Raw genomic sequence first — 12,678 nt, 5'->3', positions numbered from 1 at the left:
ATAACTAAGACATGTTTTACATAGTAATTAAAAATGCAAAAATGATATGGAACATATACAAAAAACATACTTTGCCATGTACTATCCTTATAAGCAGCATATATATTGTTTGTTTGATTCATACTTAATTCATATAATTACGTTGTATGAGAAAAATGCGAAAGTGGCCACTTTCATGAGTAAATCATAATATGAGACATATAACTCTCATAAGACATATAATGCATATAAAACATAAACATTTACTATTGTTGGCAATAGGAAATTCTTACAAGTTTTTTCTGTTTCTTTTCCATATGGGTCTGGCCTCACTGAATCATTGGGTTCCTCCAGATGCTGGCTTTAACATAAGAGATCTTCCAGGAACCACTTAAATGTTAAAAGATCTTCCAATAACCCTTTTATCGCATTCAAGTTCCTCTATTTTCCCCCAAAGCACTTTGAGGTCTCATGGTAATGAAAAGGTGACTCCAGAACCTCTGAACTAAATACAAAGTGCTTAAAGGATCCCATAGGTTCCAGCAAGAACCTCAAAGATTGTCAATGCTCCTCCAGTAACCCTACTATAGGAGAAAGAGCTTTGAGGCACCTAAATTACATTTTGAAGTTCCTTGAGTATCCGACAGGATATCTGAGGCTCCTTTAGTTTTTACAGTGTATAGTAAGTACATGTAGTTAATTATTATTACACAGTACTTACATCTGTAATTACACTGTAACAGGGACACATTAAAATAAAGTGTAACCAAAATAATTAAGCTGGAATAAAACTTACCCATTTGCAGATGTCCCCTTCCAATCCAGGCCAGTAGAATATGGTGCTGATGGCGTCAACAGTTTTCTTCATACCACAATGATCCCCCTGATCACTGGCATGAAAAGCTAACAAAAACATAATTTGCCTCCTCTGGTGACGTGACCACTTTTGCCAAATGCTGGCCTCGCTTACGCCTCTGGCATACATAGTGAAGCACGCCATCTAATGTGGATAACACAAAGGCTCAGGTAACTTCCTGTGCTTGTGCCACTAAAATGGCAATTTCCTTTCTCTATAATTGCTTACCTTTCAGCTCTTCTTTTAATAATGAACTTGACCTGTTTGGAACATCCAGGAGGATAAGTTCCATGGAGAAGAACATTTTTGAGCTCCCTCACTTTTACAGGATCCATCTAAAGCAGTGGTTCTCAATTCTGGTCCTGGGGACCCACAGCTCAGTTTGTATGTCTCCCTCATTTAACACACCTGATTCAGATCATCATCTCATTAGGAAAGAGCTCTGAACTGAACTGGGTGTGTCAGATAAAGGAGACATATAAACTGTGCAGAGCTGTGGGTCCCCAGGACCAGGATTGAGAACCACTGCTCAGTGGTTCTCAATCCTGGTCCTGGGGACCCACAGCTCTGCACAGTTTGTATGTCTCCCTCATTTAACACACCTGATTCAAATCATCATCTTGTTAGGAAAGAGCTCTGAACTGAACTGGGTGTTACAGATAAAGGACCCCTGGTCCCCAGGACCAGGATTGAGAACCACTGATCTAAAGAACTACCCCTCTTTAGCAATGCTGATATTTTTCATTTATATATTTATAGTACACTGTAAATCTACATGCCTTACCTTCAGTCACCTCACAATCACTTCTTGGCACTATCAGCACTATACACGTTCTCTCATTAAATCACAACTATCCACGTTTACTCAGTTAATCACCACAACTCACTACACAAAGTTGTGTGAAAGGGTGAAATGTGCTTGTCAAGTGATTGATTCATTTTGGATAATATGGAGCATCTGCATGTGGTAATTGGCTATTATGTGCATAGAATCAAACTGCCAACTTAATTTAACAAGAATGCATCTAAATGATTAGTACCTTGGCCATTATTAGACAGCTGATTTGAAGACAAGCAACTTGTCAAGGTTTGCTAGGCCTTTTTGAGCAAACTACCACTTTTTGTAGGATTGTAACATGTCATTACAGTGTAATAAAGCAGTCAGATTTAATGACATCCTGACAGAGGATTTAATCAAATGTTGAAACCCAGGGATGTGGTTGCCATGTAAGTGTGTAACATAGGCTTTATAAAATTTGCAATGAACATAGTGAACATAGACACCACTACAAACAACAAATTAGATATATGTAACATTTCTCTTGCAGTAATAACAATGTGTAATAATAATAGGTTGCAGTACTTTTCACTACAGTATACTGTACTTTGTATACATTTTTTCTATGGTTGCAAATATAATATTTTTTATTGGTCCTCAATATGTCTTTGTCAGTGTCTCACATTTGTCATTACAGATTTACATGCTAAGAACATCATAGTTTTAAATAAGACCACAACCCAAATGCCCAATTCCCATTACAACCATGAGAAGTCATGACAATGTTGTTTTCCTTAATATGTGTCAGCAGCATTTTGATTGTTCATTAGGGGTGTAACGGTACGTAAAAATCACGGTTCGGTACGTACCTCGGTTTTAAAGTCACGGTTCGGTTTATTTTCGGTACAGTAAGGGAAAGAAATGCAAACATTAAACTGCAGGTTGTTTATTACTATAAACTTTTTTTAACAATTTGTTTACACTTTTTTTAAACACTTTTTAATAAAATATAATAAAATATATATAAAATAAAAAAAAGAATAAGAAATAAAATACTGCTGCAAAGTTCTCCACTTAATAAAATACTCTCAGTCTCAAACCAATATCACATAATAAATTGAATGAAAAATATAAATAAATAACTATGATTACAGTGCAGCATTACCAATCGCAGCTTGTAGGCCTGCTCATATTTAAAAATTAAGACTGGGAAAAAAATGAACTTTAATTGCACAATTTGATTTAATTAATTGCAATTCCTCCAAGCTTGTAATCATCAATAATTAAACTTAGAATCACCTAATTAAATGAAACACCGGGGAAAAAAAAGGAACAGAAAATAGCCCTATATTAAAATAATATTAAACATATATATCAATGTATTATTCTTTTTCAATAATCAATCAACAATCAATTTAAGATTTTTTTCCCATTTTTTTACTAATTATCAAAATAAAATATATTCCTACAAAGCTATTATTACCAGAGCATGTGATCAGAGCAGGTCATTTTACCAGTGTTGCTAACGTGACTATACCAGCTCAGCAAACAGAAGTCTATTACTGAGAAATTTCACCTTATTTGAGGGGACTTTGCTTTTCCAGTGCATGATCGGTACATGATTGGAGTGTTTGGGCCGTTAACGACAGAGCAGAACACGCAGCGCAAACACGGAGTCGAACACTGAGCAGAGAGCGCAGCGCGCAGACACACACACACACACACGGAACGGAGAGTGCGGCGGCGCACACGGAGGCGGAGCGGAAAAGCTTTTTTTCGCCCTGCAGTCGATTTCATTGGTTTAGGTTACAGTGACAACGGATAAAACTAAAACCAGACGGGCTCTGGTAAAACTTTAGAATCAGCTGCAGGGCGGGATTTGCGCTGGCTTCCGCCACTTAATATGTTCGTGTGGAAACACGAAAATGTACCCATGTTCCGCACACAAAATATTGCATTCAGTCATTCGGTACACACGTGCACCGAACCGAAAGCCCTGTACCGAAACGGTCCGGTACGAATACACGTACCGTTACACCCCTATAAAATAATGAACATATCACTTATTAATCATTTATGAATACATAGTCATGTTTCATCCACTAGTACTGCCGCCTCAGCGCTGATGACGTCACAGCAATAGAGCGCGCTGGTTGGTCGGGATCAATCGGGATCTAAACACAACCAGGCCTATGTTGTTCCAAACCCGTAAGACTTTTATTCATTTTCAGAACACAAATGAAGATCTTTTTGATGAAATCTGAGATTTCTGAAATATCTTCATTTGTGTTGTGAAGACGAGCAAAAGTCTCACGGGTTCGGGACGACATGAGGGCGAGTATTTAATGAAAGAAGTTTCATTTTGGGTGAACCAACCCTTTAACTTTTGGGAACTTGCAAATCATAAAAGTGTATTTTATAGTTAGATTTTTCCGATATGTCAATGCTAAAGGCTTCATCTGTAAATTAACTCTCTACTTGCTATAGGTGGGGATTTCAGCGCTCTTGATAAATGTCCACAGGCCGACTCTCATCACTTAATTCAGAATATAAAGCATTCCTGGAGAGACTTGATGTGACTGATGTCTGGAGATGGACGGGGTTTATTTGTTGTTGATATCTGAGGTAAAGCTGTGGTAAAGTATGCAAACATCACGTGAGCTTCACGTGAGAAGCAGAAAGTGTCTTCAGACTTCACGTCTCTGTTTTCAGCGACAAATGCCAATCGGTTACATCAGCCAATGTCCAACACACCTAACATGGCACATTCACAAGAGGAGCACATGGCAAGAACACATGAGGGAAAAGGGAATCACATGACAGGAACCTTGACTATAGGTAAATTACAAAATTAAACACATGAAACGTGAAAACAAAACCCAAACCAGCGTGACTTTTTTTATTCAATTATTCTCAGTCTTCTGCAATGCCCTCCATCTCGTGAAGCCTGACAGTGCACTTGGAGAACCAAAATACCAAATAAGAGACACAGAGACCAGATTGCAGCTCAGTTGTTTCTCAGTTTAATACAGTTGGACAGAGGATACATGTGTCAGTACACGCCTGTTTTCTGCTTGTGTCAAAGTTGCAGGCAGGAAATTCCACAGGCAGGAAATTACACAGAGAGGAAGAGAAAGTGTAGACAGATCACAGAATGCAAACTCAAACAGAGTGACAGAGAGCCAAAACATATTTTACACTGGCACAATCACGGTAAGTCTTCAGGAATTAATCTTCAGGATTATAATGATATCGAGCTCTAGGGATTCTGCTTTTAGTTTAAATAAATTTACAGACTCTTTACAATCTGAAATATACAGAGGTGGAAAGTAAACCTGTAAATGTTCAACGCTTCCGCTCTTCTGTAGGCCAGGCGTTGATTCACAGACGATCAGCTTTAGTGAGAAGATCGATTATGACAAACAGATGTATTTTTGATGGCTACAGAAAATCTATACTCTCCAATTAAAGTGTCTGCATTGTGATATTTAAAGGAACAAGCCAGAGTAAATAAAATTATAAATTATTTAATGTTTTTATTTCACCTATGTGAAAATGCTCAATAATAAGTATAATAATAATAATAACAATAATAAACTAGATTAAAAAGTTTGTCAAGACAAACTTTAAGTTGGCTTGAGAAAGTTTGGACCAGAAAGTTTGAAGAAGTTTAAAGTAATCTGAAGTTTAAATTAGTTTGAAGTTTAAAAGTAGTTTAAAGTTAGATAGATAAATAGATAGATAGAGCAACCTCAGTTGCTAGGGTGTTTCTAGTGGGTTGCTAAGGTGTTATGGGTGGTTGCTATGCGGTTTCTAGGCTGTTCTGGGTGGTTGCTATGGTTTTCTGGGGGGTTGCTAAGGTATTTTGAGTGGTTGGTAGGGTGTTGCTATTGCTTGGGTGTCCCTATTTTCCTGAACTGCTTTTACATGCCCTTCACTCAAAGTATTCTTGATTTTGGATCCTCCTCCTTCCTAAAGTTATGTCAAAGACGAATCCCATGAGCTGTTCTTCTCAGTCAGATGATGGGCTGATGAACATGAAGAGTCTGAAAGTAATGTTAGTGGAGACACTGTCGTGGATTTTTCCCTAAACCTAACTAAGTACCTAAGTCTACCGGGGCCGTCTCCAGTCGACGATCTCCCTGGGCCGTCTCCAATCGACGATCCCTAACGTCTCCAATCGACGCTTAATACCGGGGCCGTCTCCAATCGACGATCTCCCTGGGCCGTCTCCAATCGACGATCCCTAACGTCTCCAATCGACGCTTAATAAATAGTCTAACTAACTAACTTGCTTCCCTAACTAGATTTCTTCCTGCACAGGAATAATTGACAAACAGACCTTAGCAAATGTCCTCTAAATGCTTTAATCACGGCCAGGAGATCTTCCCGAGCAGTTCTCAGGGAATCTCTCCCAAGAAGCAAGGCCGGAGGATCTCAGACAAATTCCATTGAGAATCCCACGGTGCACAAGAATACAACAGTTTTTATAGAATAAGGAGGTATGGCAAAAAATGTCATACCGCATTACATAATTTCCCCACAATTTGATTGGTTCTTCATATGCAAACCCTTCTGTTACTAGGTAAAGCAAATTTTGCTTTAATGATTACTTCATTGTTAATCACAAGGTTCAAATTTAGTCATCTGTCTAGTTTCAATTCCCAAATGTGTTATTTATACACTCACACAACCAAAGTCAAAGGGGTATGAATACAACATCCAAAAACACAGGACAAAACGTTTTAGTACATTGTGTTTCAAAGTGTTATCATGTTAGGCCTGAAAAGAGAAGGTTAGATGTTAAATATGGTTAGAAACATGGTTAGTTTAATATACAGTTTAAAATTTCTACGACAACACACAGATGGATGTGGAGAGTGCTTACTCTTTCACCAAAATTCAGTCCTTTTTACAAAGAACCAAAGGCTTGAGACCAGTTAAAGTTGATGAGTTTTTCCCAGATTTAAAGTTGTTCCTTGATTCAGTTAAACTATTCATGAAAATACAGAACACCCCGGCCAACTGACCTTTACAGACCAAAAAACCTTTACAGTTTGATAAAAATATGATAAAAGTTAGCACAAATAGCTAATGATGTGTCTTTTTTTCTTTGTTTGTTGAATCTCTGTTTTGTTTAAATTAACATTTGCTATGTGTGCCATAAAGCTGGGTTCTTTAAACATCAATGGTGCCAGAGAGGATGCAAAGAGAGTTTCCCTTATCAGTTTGTTTAAAGTTAAGGAATTAATTGTCATTTGTTTTACAATAAACACATAGCACCGTTGAAAATGAAACTGCATGGAAGAAAGATTGGGATAAGGAAGTTGTTCTCAGTCATAAGAGTAGTAACAGTGGTGGAGTTGGCATCCTGTTTTCTAGAGATTTTTTTTACCCATTTCTTGTGTTACTGAAGAAATCATTAAAGGTCGCTTGTTAAAAATACAAACTGTATTTGAAAGTGAAAAAATTACTTTGATCAGAGTAATGCTCCGACTGTAGGCACAGAGAGGGTGGTCTTTTTAAACTCTAAATACTGTAATAAGTAACTGTATTCAAAGATATTTACCTGACTGACCTCTGGTAAATCAGACAGGTCTTTAGAAAAAAATGTTTGCCTCAATTTTGTTGAACGGGTCTGGTAGTGTAACATTGTCACATTTAAGTTTGGCCAAGTAACAGCTCTTTTTTTCTATTGGTAGTCCCAAATAATACTGGCTAGACATACTTGCTAGCTAATGTAATTTGCTTGTTTCTACAGATGAACTCTGTTGTTATTGATTCTACCGGAAGTTAAGTTTGGGCCACAAAAGCGTGCATGCGCAGTTACGTTTGTTTATGTTGTTGCCGTTGAAACCGTCTATATTATACAACACTTGATATTTAATCTTATTAGATGATTAGTTATTTGCAAAATTTTACTTTCAATAAAACAATTGCAATGGGTTTGTTAAAAGGTGTTTTATGCGTGTTTTTTTGCATTTAAAAAGTCTTTTTTAATGCATATTTTAGAACTCAAACACATCTTATATTTATTGACAAAAATGATTAACAATATATACAAAACAAACATAAAAAAAAAAAAATAAAAAAAAACTTACCCTGCATATAGGCCTACAAATACATTATTCTCTATATCAAATCATGTTATCTTATCACCCACCCCCAGCCCCTGATGTTTCAGGTTCAGCCTCTTATGTTTTAAAAACCTAGAAACGCCCCTGGTATGGAGTGGCCTACTCAGCAGCAGGTATAAATGATACGATTGATCCCAGCAATTTTCAATCCAGGCCTTTATGGCCACTGCCCTGATCAAGCTGGAATCAAATAGCCCAGGGCTCTCATTTATAAAACCGCGTGTAGGATCCTTACTAAAAGTGTACGTGCGTCCGAAAGCCAAAAATGTACGCCAGAACCTGCGCAGAATTCACTTTATAAATCCCAGGCAGCGGAAGATTGTGCGCACATGCGTCTCCTCCCCGAAATAACCATATATGGAGCTTACAACGCCTCGTTTTACTATACTATGCATATCCTCATCTGCATATCATTTGCATATAATCATTCATCCACATGAAATTGTATGACGTAGCCTAGAATATTTGCTCTAAAACTATGTGAAAATCACCCTGACTGCTCATTCAGATAAGACAATATATTGATTTAAAATTTTTACGATGGGTTTTGTGTGAGAAAGCTCTATGCGGAGGTCATTAATATGTAAGCTTTTCACACCTGAGAAAGACAAAGACCCTCCCCTAACGGCCCTATTAGGAGCTATCAGGCCCTGTCATTCTGAGCAACCTTGCACAATACTGTAAATGAGGAGATTTAAAAAAGAATGGCTTTTAAATTGTTTGGATTTATTTACAACACAACATAATCCAAAGATACACAACAAATGCCAAAAAAGCACATTATTGAAAACAATGATCCAAAGACAAAGACCTTTGTGCCATTCCTAAAAACATTGTACATACCTTTCATTTCCAAGGTGTTTGATTTTCACTTTACCATGTTCATGTACAGAGACTCATGTGAATGTTGAAGTCCTCAGTGGCATCTGGGATCTGAAAAAAAAAGTGAACATACTGATATCAAGAGAAAGGCCTGCACGATTTTGGAAATAAATATTAGATTTTTCTGGTTAAAATTGCTTTTTAAAATTCACAGAATACACACACACACACACACACACAAATGTTTCCAACAATACATAATATAATGAACACCAGGTTTGTTGTGCCTTGTAGGCATAAGCTATGCACAGTGCTGGATAAAATAATAATAACAATAACCTATAGCAGTATAAATCTTCCAAAAGATTTCAGTAACAACTAAGCTAGAGAAAAATATATTGATTGTCATGTTACTTCAAATGTTTCCATTCGTTATGATATGAAATGAGATAATAGTAAAAACATGAAGCCGTTTGGTGCGTTTTGCTTTTCAAATGCGATCGCGATCCAAAATATGATACATTCAAACGCGATCGACTGCAAAATATGATACATTCAAACGCGATCGCGCTGCAAAATATGAAACATTCAAACGCGATCGCGATCCAAAATATGATACATTCAAATGTGATCGCGCTCAAATATAAAACATTATGGTTACCTATAGGCCTACATATCTACGTTTGAGCAGATATCCACAAACACAGTAACAGTAAACACGGGTCTAAATATTATAATATTCCCCATATATCTAGCAACAGTTCAACTGCAATGTGACATTTATGCAACAATAACAAACTAATATGTAAGAATTTCTTACCTTACATATTTCTTGTCTTAAAATCGCGTTCTTCTTCTTTCAAACTCAACGAAAAGTGAAGTGAAGTGTTTTGTTGTTGAGGTAATGAGCGAGTTTGCGTTCCATGTGGAGATTTGCATGTGAATCTCTTTTGCGCGAGTGGGCGTGGCCAAATTAAATCTAATGAGCAAGCGTTTGAGAAGCTGGACATCTTGTTGGTTTTATACAAATTACTTAAACAGAGAATATTTGTTTTCGTTTTGAATCCGATCATTTAAAAGTACACACTTAAATGTTTATAAAGGTATATGGCTCATAAATGTTTATAAAGGTATATGGCTCATAAATGTGTGACAAGTATTCGCTGAGTTTTGTTTCAGTTTATAGACGTGCTCAAGAAAAAAAAAGTTCACTGCGACGGAGAGGCAGAACGCACACCCTGTTTATTATGACCGCCGCTTTTTTTTCCGTCACCTTACTGAATTTTCCGTCAACGATACCAGGGACACCGAAACACCGGGGAACATGAAATTTGGTGGGCATGTAGCCCCACTAGACTTGTACGGAAAAATTTCGTTTGGTCCCCGGGGGCCCCTCCCCCCCCGCGCTGGGCCCCCCCAAACCCAAAAAAATGCAGTTTTTCCTAAATAACTACCTGAACCGTGGCACCGAGGATGAAGAATTTTTTATGGTATGTTGGTCTACTAGACTTTTACGGAAAAATTTCGTTTGGTTCCCGGGGGCCACTTCCCCCCCCGCGCTGGGGCCCCCGTGAATTTTTCGTCAACGATACCAGGGACACCGAAACACCGGGGAACATGAAATTTGGTGGGCATGTAGCCCCACTAGACTTTTACGGAAAAATTTCGTTTGGTCCCCGGGGGCCACTCCCCCCCCGCGCTGGGCCCCCCCAAACCCTTTATGCAGTTTTTCCTAAATAACTACCTGAACCGTGGCACCGAGGATGAAGAATTTTTTATGGTATGTTGGTCTACTAGACTTTTACGGAAAAATTTCGTTTGGTCCCCGGGGGCCACTCCCCCCCCCCCCCGCGCTGGGGCCCCCGTGAATTTTTCGTCAACGATACCAGGGACACCGAAACACCAGGGAACATGAAATTTGGTGGGCATATAGCCCCACTAGACTTTTACGGAAAAATTTCGTTTGGTCCCCGGGGGCCACTCCCCCCCCCCCCCCGCGCTGGGCCCCCCCAAACCCAAAAAATGTAGTTTTTCCTAAATAACTTTCTGAACCGTGGCACCGAGGATGAAGACATTTTTATGGTATGTTGGTCTTAAGGGCCCACATCAACCTAGCCCATAATCGATTGTCAATGTTTTTTTTCCTCATCTGAATTTTTCGTCAACGATACCAGGGACACCGAAACACCGGGGAACATGAAATTTGGTGGGCATGTAGCCCCACTAGACTTTTACGGAAAAATTTCGTTTGGTCCCCGGGGGCCCCTCCCCCCCCGCGCTGGGCCCCCCCAAACCCAAAAAATGCAGTTTTTCCTAAATAACTACCTGAACCGTGGCACCGAGGATGAAGACATTTTTATGGTATGTTGGTCTTAAGGGCCCACATCAACCTAGCCCATAATCACTCATTTGTGATTTGTGCCCCTCCCATAAAAAATGAAAATGCAATATTATTCTGCTTTAATCGCCCCTATCTTCAGTTGAGATGTTCAGAACTGCACCATATTTCATGTGTATGATTAACTTGACATCCTCTGGGGGTATGCTAAGTTTCGTAGAATTTCATCCATGGGGGGGTATAAAATAAATTCATTTATGTGCACATTTAGTGACTGTACACTCATCGGCCTGTAGATGGTGGTGTTGAGCGAAGGGTTGCTGGTTTAGGATGATACTGTCACTAAGGTTGCCAACTGTCCCGAATTAGGCGGGACGTCCCGTATTTTGGGCCTAATTTATTTGTCCCGTGCGTGACCTCCCGTATCCCGTTTTTTGACAAGCTGATAAACCACTGACTGATACAACAGCAACCGCAGCAGTGCTGACCACGACACTTGAGAATGATCACCGATACCTGTCATCATCCAATCACAGCTTTTTTTAATCAATGTTTTGAGACAAATCATTGTTTGATTTGCGAACATCCTCTGCCGTCTGGTCACTTCCGCTTCAAGCCGGACTCGTCTCGCGCTAACGGTAATTTCCTTTCACTGTCCACGTTTTGATTTCGGCTAATCAATTTTGGCGAATGCAAACAACGTGATTATTGTTCATGAGTCTAACATCCAGCCACGCAAGAAAACATGTAATCTACCTGAGGGAATAATATGCTCAAAAAACATTTCTGATTATTATTAATGTTTTAAAGCTTTTAGAAAGTACATAGAAAGCTTTTGTAACATTATCTTAACTGTCACTTTTGATTAATGTAATGCATCCTTGCTGAATAAAAGTAGGCAATTACTTTATTTTTTTTCCCCCAAAAAAATCTTACTAACCCCAAACTTTTGAACTGTAAGCCTAGTGTATAATGTTAAAAAAGCTTTCTATTTTAGATAAATGCTGTTATTTTGAACTATGGTTTGTTTGTAATGTGACTTTTTTCATGTATGACATTAAAATAATTTTTAGAATTAAATACATAAATAGGTTAAGCAATACAAATGTGTTTATTTCTGATAACCTTTTAAACAAACTTAACTGCAGACACTGAAATGACGTACACTGTGTGATACAGTACAAATATTTTGAGTGTCCCTCATTTTCCTATAAATAACCACGATTGTCCCGCATTTTCCTTTTCTGAAGTTGGCAACCCTAACTGTCACACACACACATGCAGGAATACAAACAAACGCAAGCATGCAAACACACTGACATCCACACACATACAAATCCACATGCACAGACACACACACAAACACACACGCGCACACACGTACGCACGCATACATACACGCACAGACACACACACACACACACACAGACACACACATACACAAACACACACACATACACACACACACAGACAGACATGCACATACTACTACTTTTTTTAGGTATATACATAAACACGCAATACAGCCAAATTGCTCCACGTCATTTATTTTAGTGGAAAGCCAGTGCAGGCCTGAGCGGCGGTCATATTTTGTACCGCCATGCGGTACATCTAGTTTTCTTTATTTTACAAAAGCACAATGTTTTGATTTGATTGTAAGTGGACACATACAAAAGTAGAAATATCACAGATTCTTTTTTTATATTTCTGTTTTCTGTATGACCATAAATGACGGAGTAATTTAAGTTTATAGTGCTACAATGTGGTA

General features: G+C 38.4%; 1 protein-coding gene across 1 annotated transcript in view; it reads left to right on the top strand.

The window, feature by feature from the left end:
- The first annotated feature begins 4,730 nt into the window (after positions 1 to 4,730).
- The window catches only part of LOC311081721 (adhesion G-protein coupled receptor F1-like), a 42,952-nt gene continuing 35,004 nt past the window's right edge, over positions 4,731 to 12,678 (top strand). Inside the window, exon 1 of the mRNA XM_084112333.1 lies at positions 4,731 to 4,826. The gene's annotated coding sequence lies outside the window, so the exon portion shown is untranslated. The remainder of the gene's footprint in view (positions 4,827 to 12,678) is intronic.

Source organism: Abramis brama, assembly GCF_963993115.1.
Source record: "Abramis brama genome assembly, chromosome: 4".
Taxonomy (NCBI): Eukaryota; Metazoa; Chordata; class Actinopteri; order Cypriniformes; family Leuciscidae; genus Abramis; species Abramis brama.
This window is presented reverse-complemented; position numbering and strand designations above follow the sequence as displayed.